Here is a 14073-nt window from a genome sequence, read left to right on the forward strand (position 1 = left end):
CTGGCTTTTGTGTGCAGAAAAAAATGAGCATGGTTGCTATGTTCAAAATAATTTCTGACGTAATTAAATCACACCCGGGTGAACTGGATGACCGTAGCAACCATGGTCATTTTCTCTGCACAAAAAAAGCCAGTTGTGAAATCACATCCAGGTGTGATTTCATTACGTCAGATCAGAGCTGATCAGGCTATATAATACCTTACCTTATATAATACCTCACATCGGACAAAAACTCCAGCTGAATCAACTTCATGGTCACAAATCATCACATCAGAAGACGAGTCTACCTAGCCAAAGATCTTTAACGTCAGACATTACGTCAGACCACAGCTGATCATGCTATATAAAACCTTACACCACTCAGTTCACACGGGTGTGATTTTTTTTTAAACCTTTCATGATGATTTGATTTGTGTTTTTTTTCATGTCATGGTGATTAATTGAATACCCAGGACCTGAATGGAAACAAGACCGCAAGGACTTCTTTCGGTGATCCCATTGGCCGTGTGTTTGACTGTACCCTGTACCGATTACATTTCTGCCAATAAAGTATTCAATCAAACCCGTTCGCAGATATATAAAAGAATACAGTAACCGAGAACTCTGGAGGTCCCTTGTCGACAGCCTCTACCCCAGTAGGGGTGTCAGGCGTAACTAAGTATTAGTAGTACTAGTAAAACCTCTTACCTTAGATCAAAGTGTAAGCTTCAGTTAGTAGTAGTACTAGTAAAACCTCTTACCTTAGATGCTTCATTTGTGTCGTCTAAAATCAGTCCATCGTTGTTGTTGAGTCTCAACGAGGTTGTTTCTGAGAAGAACTGAATCTGTAGAGAGAGAATGATGAGGAAGGAAAAAAGGGAGGGGGAACACCCAAACACACACACACACACACACACACACACACACACACACACACACACACACACACACACACACACACACACACACACACACACACACACACACACACACACACACACACACAATTTCCTGTTATGTCGTCATAACAAATGCAAGTCATAACAAGTTTATGTAAGTTATACTGTTGTGTTTTCTCCTAGATAGAATTATTGATTGTAAAAAGTGTTCATTTTGAACCTCTTTCTTTGACATCTAAAATCCTACATTCCTCAAAACAAACACAGAATCCACAGCCTAAAGAACCCCCCCCCCCCCCCCCCCCCCCCCCCTCCCAAACGCACTGAAGTGAAGTCATGTGACTTACAGGAAAACTGTAGACTAGAGCGCCAACATTACAATCCGTTCTTTGACAATGTGTGAGGTGGGCGTGTCTCTGTGGTGATGGGGGGGGTAACTGAGGTGAAACCTTGTATGTTTACTTACAACATTCAATAAAATGCATGCGATGAAATGGTGAAAATAGCAAATCTACAAGCTCACAACATTAAATAAAATGCATGAAGATAGCAGATCTACAAGCTCACAACATACAATGAAATGGTGAAAATAGAGAGAGCGAGAGACACAGACAGAGGGGAGAGAGAGACAGACAGACAGACAGACAGACAGACAGACAGACAGACAGACAGACAGACAGACAGAGGGGAGAGAGAGACAGACAGACAGACAGACAGACAGACAGACAGAGGGAGAGAGACAGACAGAGGGAGGGAGAGAGAGACAGAGAGAGAGACAGACAGACAGACAGACAGACAGACAGACAGACAGACAGACAGACAGACAGACAGACAGACAGACAGACAGACAGACAGACAGACAGACAGAGGGAGAGACAGAGGGAGAGACAGAGGGAGGGAGAGAGAGACAGACAGACAGACAGAGGGAGAGAGACAGACAGACAGACAGACAGAGGGAGAGAGAGAGACAGACAGACAGACAGACAGACAGACAGACAGACAGAGGGAGAGAGACAGACAGACAGACAGACAGAGGGAGAGAGAGACACAGACAGACAGACAGAGGGGAGAGAGAGACAGACAGACAGACAGACAGGAGAGAGACAGACAGAGGGAGGGAGAGAGAGACAGAGAGAGGGAGAGAGAGACAGAGAGAGAGACAGAGAGACAGACAGACAGACAGACAGACAGACAGACAGACAGACAGACAGACAGACAGACAGACAGACAGACAGACAGACAGACAGACAGACAGACAGACAGACAGAGGGAGAGACAGAGGGAGAGACAGAGGGAGGGAGAGAGAGACAGACAGAGGGAGAGAGACAGACAGAGGGAGGGAGAGAGAGACAGAGAGAGAGACAGAGAGACAGACAGACAGACAGACAGACAGACAGACAGACAGACAGACAGACAGACAGACAGACAGACAGACAGACAGACAGACAGACAGACAGACAGAGGGAGAGACAGAGGGAGAGACAGAGGGAGGGAGAGAGAGACAGACAGAGGGAGAGAGACAGACAGACAGACAGACAGAGGGAGAGAGAGAGACAGACAGACAGACAGACAGAGAGTGTGTTTATTTTCAAACAGGCCAAACAAGTTCTAACAAGAGAATTTGAACAGCACCTCTCTCCGACACACCTTACATGCGTACACACACACACACACACACACACACACACACACACACACACACACACACACACACACACACACACACACACACACACACACACACAGTAGTAAGGACAGACATATAATTCAGGGTCACGTCATGTTCATTTAATCTCTTATAGAAATGACAATTCATAGAACATAATCCAAACAACCTGAGCTGAACATTTCATATTCCGACAGAGAAGTCCCGTTTATATTTGATTGAAGGGATCGTCGTCGCTGCAAATCGACTTAAAACCGCCAACCTTATAACATGTTGGATAATCATTAGGTTATGGTGTTATAACATGTTGGATAATCATTAGGTTATGGTGTTATATCATAATGGATAATCATTAGGTTATGGTGTTATAACATGTTGGATAATCATTAGGTTATGATGTTATATCATGTTGGATAATCATTAGGTTATGGTGTTATAACATGTTGGATAATCATTAGGTTATGGTGTTATATCATGTTGGATAATCATTAGGTTATGGTGTTATAACATGTTGGATAATCATTAGGTTATGGTGTTATATCATGTTGGATAATCATTAGGTTATGGTGTTATATCATGTTGGATAATCATTAGGTTATGGTGTTATATCATGTTGGATAATCATTAGGTTATGGTGTTATATCATGTTGGATAATCATTAGGTTATGGTGTTATATCATGTTGGATAATCATTAGGTTATGGTGTTATATCATGTTGGATAATCATTAGGTTATGGTGTTATATCATGTTGGATAATCATTAGGTTATGGTGTTATATCATGTTGGATAATCATTAGGTTATGGTGTTATATCATGTTGGATAATCATTAGGTTATGGTGTTATATCATGTTGGATAATCATTAGGTTATGGTGTTATAACATGTTGGATAATCATTAGGTTATGGTGTTATATCATGTTGGATAATCATTAGGTTATGGTGTTATAACATGTTGGATAATCATTAGGTTATGGTGTTATATCATGTTGGATAATCATTAGGTTATGGTGTTATAACATGTTGGATAATCATTAGGTTATGGTGTTATAACATGTTGGATAATCATTAGGTTATGATGTTATATCATGTTGGATAATCATTAGGTTATGGTGTTATAACATGTTGGATAATCATTAGGTTATGGTGTTATAACATGTTGGATAATCATTAGGTTATGGTGTTATATCATGTTGGATAATCATTAGGTTATGGTGTTATAACATGTTGGATAATCATTAGGTTATGGTGTTATATCATGTTGGATAATCATTAGGTTATGGTGTTATAACATGTTGGATAATCATTAGGTTATGGTGTTATATCATGTTGGATAATCATTAGGTTATGGTGTTATAACATGTTGGATAATCATTAGGTTATGGTGTTATAACATGTTGGATAATCATTAGGTTATGATGTTATATCATGTTGGATAATCATTAGGTTATGGTGTTATAACATGTTGGATAATCATTAGGTTATGGTGTTATAACATGTTGGATAATCATTAGGTTATGATGTTATATCATGTTGGATAATCATTAGGTTATGGTGTTATAACATGTTGGATAATCATTAGGTTATGGTGTTATATCATGTTGGATAATCATTAGGTTATGGTGTTATAACATGTTGGATAATCATTAGGTTATGGTGTTATATCATGTTGGATAATCATTTTAAGGCACCGTGTGCCGCGCTACGAGCTTGTAGGTCTGCTATTTTTGAAAAATCAAAGAACGACTGACATAGAAACATAGCTTTTTCAGAAAACTGTCAGGATTAAGAAGACATTTTTAGAATCTGATCTCAGGTCAGAATGGGTTAAAAAAACAAAACAAACAAAACATCAAGCTCAAAACGCAGCGCGTACAGATTTGCTATTTTTGACCCTTTGTCGTGACACTGTAGTCACGCACACACACACACACACACACACACACACACACACACACACACACACACACACACACACACACACACACACACACACACACACACACACACACACACACACACACACGGTTACGTTTATGCCCAAAACATTTGACAATAATGCCAACATGCCCAAAATATAGGGACGCCAACATGAAAGTGGTTACAATGCCTCAGGGGCAGCAGTTGGCTCAGTTGCAGCTTTAAAACAAAACACAAAAGAACAGGATTTACTGGTCGGCGTGCTGCCTGGGAGCACAGGAAGGACTGGTGCACAAATAACACATTAAAAAGTGGAAATCACAACAACCATACAGAACCAAATCATACAAAGTTCACTACATACTACATACATGTACGTGTGCTTTGGGCTCCACTTTCACTCCCTCGGAGTAAAATGTGACCAGATTTGACTGAGAGCCTACCATCGCGCAAATTCCAGTTTCTTTCAGAGGAGAAAAACTTTCCCCCCCAAAATGAGTTAATAGCACAGGCAGACTCCAATAATTAAATGGCAGAGGTTGGACAAAATTGGATTATTTTGTTTCTCACCTGATTCTGACTGATTAGGTCTACTAACCAGGATAAAACATCTACCCTAATCTGCTCACTGCTAATACCCTACATTTGCCTTAATCCAAGATGCCACCATTGACATTGACATAAGGTAATATTTTCTAAATTTCCTTATGCTTTAAGTAGCATGTGACGTGTCAAACTAGGGGGTTTTCATGATTCTGAATCCTTTCCAAGCATTAGTTTTGCATGAAAAACACTCCTTGGGCTAAAAACGGCCATAGCCGTCATCACAAATGTGATGAGGTCAGCACATTTTGGGGTCATTTGGGTAAGTGGCTATGGCCGTTTTTAGCCCAAGGAGTGTTTTTTATGCAAAACTAATGCTTGGAATGGATTCAGAATCATGAAAACCCCCTAGTTTGACACGTCACATGCTACTTAAAGCATAATGACATTTAGAAAATATTACCTTATGTCAATGTCAATGGTGGCATCTTGGATTAAGGCAAATGTAGGGTATTAGCAGTGAGCAGATTAGGGTAGATGTTTTATCCTGGCTAGTAGACCTATTGTCCTGCATGTCAGAATCAGTTGAGAAACACAATAATCCAATTTTGTCCAACCTGAGAGGAATCTTTTACTTTATTTACTGGACTCTTCACATACTAGAGCATGTCTGAAATAAGTGTCAGAGCATTTATTTCATATGTAAATATGAAATAAATGCTTAAACATGTAGCTATAGGTGTAATGTTAGAGTCCACAGAAGTTAACCCTTTCAAGCCTGTTTTCTCAACTCGCTGTTTTCTGCAAGACATTACTCTATAAGCCACATCGAGTCTTCTCTGGGCTTTGGAAGCCTTTTGAGCTGCAATGAAAGCAGTGAAAACAGTGACATCTGCTGGCAAATCCCATTGACATATATGGCATTTGCAGGCTGTGACATCACAAACAGCAGGAAAAGCAGAGCACTTGTTTGAGCCAGAAAACCCACAGACCACAGAAAATCTACTGAATGTTAAAAGTTCAGTTTTTTTTGTGGGTGCAATTGAACTCAGAAAACCTCAAATAAAAGTACGAAAAATTACAAAAACGTCACAATCCCTTTAATGTGAGTAAGGCCATAGAAAGCGTTAGAAAATGGTGTAAAACTGATTATACCGTGATTGCAGATTTCAAGTTTTAGACTTTCTCAAGACAATAATGTCAGTTAGGAAAGTTTCACGGCCATGACGACACCGACAGCACAGATAGAGAACAAACAGTTGACGACTCAGAAATATAATTTATACGTGCACTAGGGCTTCACACACACACACACACACACACACACACACACACACACACACACACACACACACACACACACACACACACACACACACACACACACACACACACACACACATACAATTTCCTGCTATGTCGTCATAACAAATGCAAGTCATAACAAGTTTATGTAAGTTATACTGTTGTGTTTTCTCCTAGATAGAATTATTGATTGTAAAAAGTGTTCATTTTGAACCTCTTTCTTTGACATCTAAAATCCTACATTCCTCAAAACAAACACAGAATCCACAGCCTAAAGAACCCCCCCCCCCCCCCCCCCCCCCTCCCAAACGCACTGAAGTGAAGTCATGTGACTTACAGGAAAACTGTAGACTAGAGCGCCAACATTACATTCCGTTCTTTGACAATGTGTGAGGTGGGCGTGTCTCTGTGGTGATGGGGGGGGTAACTGAGGTGAAACCTTGTATGTTTACTTACAACATTCAATAAAATGCATGCGATGAAATGGTGAAAATAGCAAATCTACAAGCTCACAACATTAAATAAAATGCATGAAGATAGCAGATCTACAAGCTCACAACATACAATGAAATGGTGAAAATAGAGAGAGCGAGAGACACACACAGACAGACAGACAGAGGGGAGAGAGAGACAGAGACAGACAGACAGACAGACAGACAGAGGGGAGAGAGACAGACAGACAGACAGACAGACAGACAGACAGAGGGGAGAGAGAGACAGACAGACAGACAGAGGGAGAGAGACAGACAGAGGGAGGGAGAGAGAGACAGAGAGACAGACAGACAGACAGACAGACAGAGGGAGAGACAGAGGGAGGGAGAGACAGACAGACAGAGGGAGAGAGACAGACAGACAGTCAAACAGGCCAAACAAGTTCTAACAAGAGAATTTGAACAGCACCTCTCTCCGACACACCTTACACACACACACACACACACACACACACACACACACACACACACACACACACACACACACACACACACACACACACACACACACACACACACACACACACACACACACAGTAGTAAGGACAGACATATAATTCAGGGTCACGTCATGTTCATTTAATCTCTTATAGAAATGACAATTCATAGAACATAATCCAAACAACCTGAGCTGAACATTTCATATTCCGACAGAGAAGTCCCGTTTATATTTGATTGAAGGGATCGTCGTCGCTGCAAATCGACTTAAAACCGCCAACCTTCGAGCACCATGTTTTATCCGAGCACCATGTTTTATTCGAGCACCATGTTTTATGGCTCTTTGACCATGAAGGGTAAAACCCGGAACTCTCCTTAACCTGAAACTTAACCACGCCCGTCATGAAAAAACAAAGAGTCAAATTCTCCGCTCTGCGTTCTCAGAAGTGACGTTAGTACCACCTCCACCTCCATCTGTTTAAGAAAATAGGTAGCTGATATATTGCACTTTTACCTTAGCGCTAGGTATACTCTTGGTTGCTTGTTTTTGCAGAAAATGCACTAAAGACTTCTGGTGATTAGTAGTTTTTGTTCCCTACCTATGTTGAATACACTTATTGTAAGTCGCTTTGGATAAAAGCGTCTGCTAAATGACTGTAATGTAATGTAATGTAGTATAAATGCACATAACTGTTCTTCACTTAATCACCAGGTAATGGAATAATAAACATTAGCTGTTCAAAGTTCACAAAACCTTTTACCCAATAAATATATCTGTCAAGTAATCAGGTAACCAGCATTAATAATGTCGTGGATAATTATAAACAAACATCTTTCTGTGTTCAGTACACGAGGCAGACGCCATCTTCTCAGTGGTTATGTAACAACCGGGCGACGCCCGTTATGCAACAGCATGCTACAACAGCCCTCCAAAACCGCAGAGTTTTCACCGTCTTTAAACTCACTCTAAAGTACTCAAATTCTTCCTCAAAAGTCTCACAGTATCTCCACATAAGCACTCGAACCTTAAGGGATAAGTTAATATTGTTTTCACGTTGTACTAACCTGAAAAACAGTGTGAACAGTCACAGAAATGAGAAGACAGAACTGTTCTCTTTCGCTTCCATTTTTCCTCTGAGGGGGAAGGGGGCAGTACCATAGAGTATATATATAATAGAGACTGAACTGGCGCGAAGCTCCGCCCCCCCAGCTATTCATGTCAGTGGAAGTTGCTCAGTGGCGTTTTGAAGCACCCGGAAGACTGCCGGAAGTCCCTCCCCGGACCTCAACTTTGAGGTCCTGAGTGACGTAGGGCAACCGAGCGCTCAACGTTAAAGCCCAGCTGCACGGGGTTTCCCGGTCATGAATCCACGGGTCCGCCTGTAGTCCCTCCTCCTAGCACTAGCACCCAGAGCTTCAACGTTGGAAAGTCTGCCTGCCCCCTTGGGCAGTACCCTAACCCAGTGGTTCTCAACCTTTTTACACCAAGTACCACCTCAGATTTTATTTGTCACTCCAAGTACCACCACCGCCAAACCGCGCGCGTGCACGTTTGGCGGGACTTAGCGGTTATTGATGCTTTTTTGGCGGGTTTATGATGGATGTATTATTGCTCTTGTATTGCTATTGGAGACACTGGGGGGACCTGGGGAGACACTGGGGAGGCACTGGGGAGACACTGGGGAGGCACTGGGAAGACACTGGGGAGACACTGGGAAGACACTGGGGAGGCACTGGGAAGACACTGGGGAGGCACTGGGGGGACCTGGGGAGACACTGGGGAGGCACTGGGGAGACACTGGGGAGGCACTGGGAAGACACTGGGGAGACACTGGGAAGACACTGGGGAGGCACTGGGGAGACACTGGGGAGACACTGGGAAGACACTGGGGAGGCACTGGGGAGACACTGGGAAGACACTGGGGAGGCACTGGGGAGACACTGGGAAGACACTGGGGAGGCACTGGGGAGACACTGGGGAGACACTGGGGAGGCACTGGGAAGACACTGGGGAGACACTGGGAAGACACTGGGGAGGCACTGGGGGGACACTGGGGAGGCACTGGGGGGACACTGGGGAGGCACTGGGGAGACACTGGGGAGGCACTGGGGAGGCACTGGGGAGGCACTCAGGGGGACACTGGGGGGATACTGGGGAGACACTGGGGAGGCACTGGGGAGGCACTCAGTGGGACACTGGGGAGGCACTGGGCAGACACTGGGGGGACACTGGGGAGGCACTGGGGAGACACTGGGGAGGCACTGGGGAGACACTGGGGAGGCACTCAGGGGGACACTGGGGGGATACTGGGGAGGCACTGGGGAGGCACTCAGTGGGACACTGGGGAGGCACTGGGCAGACACTGGGGAGGCACTGGGGGGACACTGGGGAGGCACTGGGCAGGCACTGGGGAGGCACTGGGGGGACACTGGGGAGACACTGGGGGGGCACTGGGCAGGCACTGGGGAGGCACTGGGAAGACACTGCCTGGGGAGGCACTGGGAAGACACTGGGGAGACACTGGGGGGGCACTGGGCAGGCACTGGGGAGGCACTGGGGAGGCACTAAGTGGGACACTGGGGAGGCCCTGGGGGGGCACTGGGCAGGCACAGTAGCCCACATTACAACCTCTATTGCTCCAATAGTAGCCCACATTACAGCCTCTATTGCTCCAATAGTAGCCCACATTACAGCCTCTATTGCTCCAATAGTAGCCCACATTACAGCCTCTATTGCTCCAATAGTAGCCCACATTACAGCCTCTATTGCTCCAATAGTAGCCCACATTACAGCCTCTATTGCTCCAATAGTAGCCCACATTACAGCCTCTATTGCTCCAATAGTAGCCCACATTACAGCCTCTATTGCTCCAATAGTAGCCCACATTACAGCCTCTATTGCTCCAATAGTAGCCCACATTACAGCATCTATTGCTCCAATAGTAGCCCAAATTACAGCCTCTATTGCTCCAATAGAAGCCTACATTACAGCCTCTATTGCTCCAATAGTAGCCCACATTACAGCCTCTATTGCTCCAATAGAAGCCTACATTACAGCCTCTATTGCTCCAATAGTAGCCCACATTACAGCCTCTATTGCTCCAATAGTAGCCCACATTACAGCCTCTATTGCTCCAATAGTAGCCCACATTACAGCCTCTATTGCGCCAATAGTAGCCCACATTACAGCCTGTATTGCGCCCACATTACAGCCTCTATTGCTCCAATAGTAGCCCACATTACAGCCTCTATTGCTCCAATAGTAGCCCACATTACAGCCTCTTTTGCTCCAATAGTAGCCCACATTACAGCCTCTATTGCTCCAATAGTAGCTCACATTACAGCCTCTATTGCTCCAATAGCAGCCCACATTACAGCCTCTATTGCTCCAATAGTAGCCCACATTACAGCCTCTATTGCTCCAATAGTAGCCCACATTACAGCCTCTATTGCTCCAATAGTAGCCCACATTACAGCCTCTATTGCTCCAATAATAGCCCACATTACAGCCTCTATTGCTCCAATAGTAGCCCACATTACAGCCTCTATTGCTCCAATAGCAGCCCACATTACAGCCTCTATTGCTCCAATAGTAGCCCACATTACAGCCTCTATTGCTCCAATAGTAGCCCACATTACAGCCTCTATTGCTCCAATAGTAGCCCACATTACAGCCTCTATTGCTCCAATAGTAGCCCACATTACAGCCTCTATTGCTCCAATAGCAGCCCACATTACAGCCTCTATTGCTCCAATAGTAGCCCACATTACAGCCTCTATTGCTCCAATAATAGCCCACATTACAGCCTCTTTTGCTCCAATAGTAGCCCACATTACAGCCTCTATTGCTCCAATAGTAGCCCACATTACAGCCTCTATTGCTCCAATAGTAGCCCACATTACAGCCTCTATTGCTCCAATAGTAGCCCACATTACAGCCTCTATTGCTCCAATAGTAGCTCACATTACAGCATCTATTGCTCCAATAGCAGCCCACATTACAACCTCTATTGCTCCAATAGTAGCCCACATTACAGCCTCTATTGCTCCAATAGTAGCCCACATTACAGCCTCTATTGCTCCAATAGTAGCCCACATTACAGCCTCTATTGCTCCAATAATAGCCCACATTACAGCCTCTATTGCTCCAATAGTAGCCCACATTACAGCCTCTATTGCTCCAATAGTAGCCCACATTACAGCCTCTATTGCTCCAATAGTAGCCCACATTACAGCCTCTATTGCTCCAATAGTAGCCCACATTACAGCCTCTATTGCTCCAATAGTAGCCCACATTACAGCCTCTATTGCTCCAATAGTAGCCCACATTACAGCCTCTATTGCTCCAATAGTAGCCCACATTACAGCCTCTATTGCTCCAATAGTAGCCCACATTACAAATGTATCCATCAGTCAGTGTCATGTACGAACCACAGGATTTCAAAGTGGAGCGAGTAATCCCTCTGTACAAAAAAGCAAACAAACTAGAACCTGGTAACTACCGCCCTGTTTCCATCCTTTGTTCCTCATCAAAGGTTATAGAGAGATTAATTCACGAACAAATCAGCAGCTACCTAGACTAAGACGAGCGGAAACTAGCTTCAGGACATCCCCTCCACTGACCCATGCCTGCTGTATTTGAACGACTACATTAACCCATACATTAACCCATTTTGACCAGATTCAAAAAATGTCTTCTACATCCTGACAGTTTTCTGAAAAAGCTATGTTTCTATGTCAGTCGTTCTTTGATTTTTCAAAAATAGCAGACCTACAAGCTCGTAGTGCGCCACTCGGTTTGAGCTTGTAGATCTGCTATTTTTCAATAGCTAAAGCATAACATAATGCTAACACCAAAAGGGGTTCCCGCCCAGAATGGGTTAAACGTGAGGTAGACTCGGGCAAATACTGTGGCATGGTCATGCTGGACCTCCAAAAGGTGTTCAACACTGTAAATAACTCAATTCTCCTGGACAAGCTGAAGGCGATCGGTTTTGATATAGTGCATCATTAAACTGGATGGAATCCTACCTGGAGGGAAGAGAACAAATGGTTGACGTCAAAGGAACCATGTCCTCTCCACTCCCAGTGAACTGTGGGGTTCCCCAAGGAAGCATTCTAGGGGCGTTACTGTTCCTACTATACATTAACGACATGAATGCTGCCTGTAACTGCAAATTGTTCCCGTTTGCTGACGACTCAGCCCTCCTGATCTCGGGGGAGGACAATATGCAGGTTGAGGAGGCTCTCAGTTCGGAACTCACCAAAATCCAAACTTGGCTTACCGATAACAAACTCTCACTACATCTCGGAAAAAACAGAATCCATTCTTTTTGGGTCCAAACATGCTCTCAGTAAAGTAAATGGAAATTATTTCAAGGTCGGAGTTGACAACAGTATATCTCCAGCAAAGAAGAGATTAGATATCTTGGCTGTATTATTGACAACAAACTGACAGGTGAACGCATGGCAACAAGGGTATAATCAAAAAAGTAAACCAGGGTTGGCGAAAGGGCCTTTCTGTGTGGAGTTTGCATGTTCTCCCCGTGTCCCCTAGGGTAGGTACCCTCACATGTTCTCCCCGTGTCCCCTAGGGTAGGTACCCTACTACCCTCACATGTTCTCCCCGTGTCCCCTAGGGTAGGTACCCTCACATGTTCTCCCCGTGTCCCCTAGAGTAGGTACCCTCACATGTTCTCCCCGTGTCCCGTAGGGTAGGTACCCTCACATGTTCTCCCCGTGCCCCCTAGGGTAGGTACCCTCACATGTTCTCCCCGTGTCCCCTAGGGTATAGTACCCTCACATGTTCTCCCCCCGTGTCCCCTAGGGTAGGTACCCTCACATGTTCTCCCCGTGTCCCCTAGGGTAGGTACCCTCACATGTTCTCCCCGTGTCCCCTAGGGTAGGTACCCTCACATGTTCTCCCCCCGTGTCCCCTAGGGTAGGTACCCTCACATGTTCTCCCCGTGTCCCCTAGGGTAGGTACCCTCACATGTTCTCCCCGTGTCCCCTAGGGTAGGTACCCTCACATGTTCTCCCCGTGTCCCCTAGGGTAGGTACCCTCACATGTTCTCCCCGTGTCCCGTAGGGTAGGTACCCTCACATGTTCTCCCCGTGTCCCCTAGGGTAGGTACCCTCACATGTTCTCCCCGTGTCCCCTAGGGTAGGTACCCTCACATGTTCTCCCCCCCGTGTCCCCTAGGGTAGGTACCCTCACATGTTCTCCCCGTGCCCCCTAGGGTAGGTACCCTCACATGTTCTCCCCCCCGTGTCCCCTAGGGTAGGTACCCTCACATGTTCTCCCCGTGCCCCCTAGGGTAGGTACCCTCACATGTTCTCCCCGTGTCCCCTAGGGTAGGTACCCTCACATGTTCTCCCCGTGTCCCCTAGGGTAGGTACCCTCACATGTTCTCCCCGTGTCCCCTAGGGTAGGTACCCTCACATGTTCTCCCCGTGTCCCCTAGGGTAGGTACCCTCACATGTTCTCCCCGTGTCCCCTAGGGTAGGTACCCTCACATGTTCTCCCCGTGTCCCCTAGGGTAGGTACCCTCACATGTTCTCCCTGTGTCCCCTAGGGTAGGTACCCTCACATGTTCTCCCCGTGTCCCCTAGGGTAGGTACCCTCACATGTTCTCCCCGTGTCCCCTAGGGTAGGTACCCTCACATGTTCTCCCCGTGTCCCCTAGGGTAGGTACCCTCACATGTTCTCCCCGTGTCCCCTAGGGTAGTTACCCTCACATGTTCTCCCCGTGTCCCCTAGGGTAGGTACCCTCACATGTTCTCCCCCCCGTGTCCCCTAGGGTAGGTACCCTCACATGTTCTCCCCGTGTCCCC

General features: G+C 45.5%; 1 protein-coding gene across 1 annotated transcript in view; it reads right to left on the reverse strand.

The window, feature by feature from the left end:
• LOC306920458 (protein NLRC3-like) overlaps window positions 1-8386 on the reverse strand; it is a gene marked incomplete at its 3' end in the record, with an annotated part of 67302 nt that extends 58916 nt beyond the window's left edge. Inside the window, exons 1-2 of the mRNA XM_079497216.1 lie at window positions 8305-8386; window positions 741-824 (exon numbers count right to left, since the gene is read on the reverse strand). The remainder of the gene's footprint in view (window positions 1-740; window positions 825-8304) is intronic.
• Between the last annotated feature and the right edge of the window lie 5687 nt (window positions 8387-14073).

Source organism: Electrona antarctica (assembly GCF_951216825.1).
Source record: "Electrona antarctica genome assembly, chromosome: 3".
In the NCBI taxonomy this organism is placed as follows: Eukaryota; Metazoa; Chordata; class Actinopteri; order Myctophiformes; family Myctophidae; genus Electrona; species Electrona antarctica.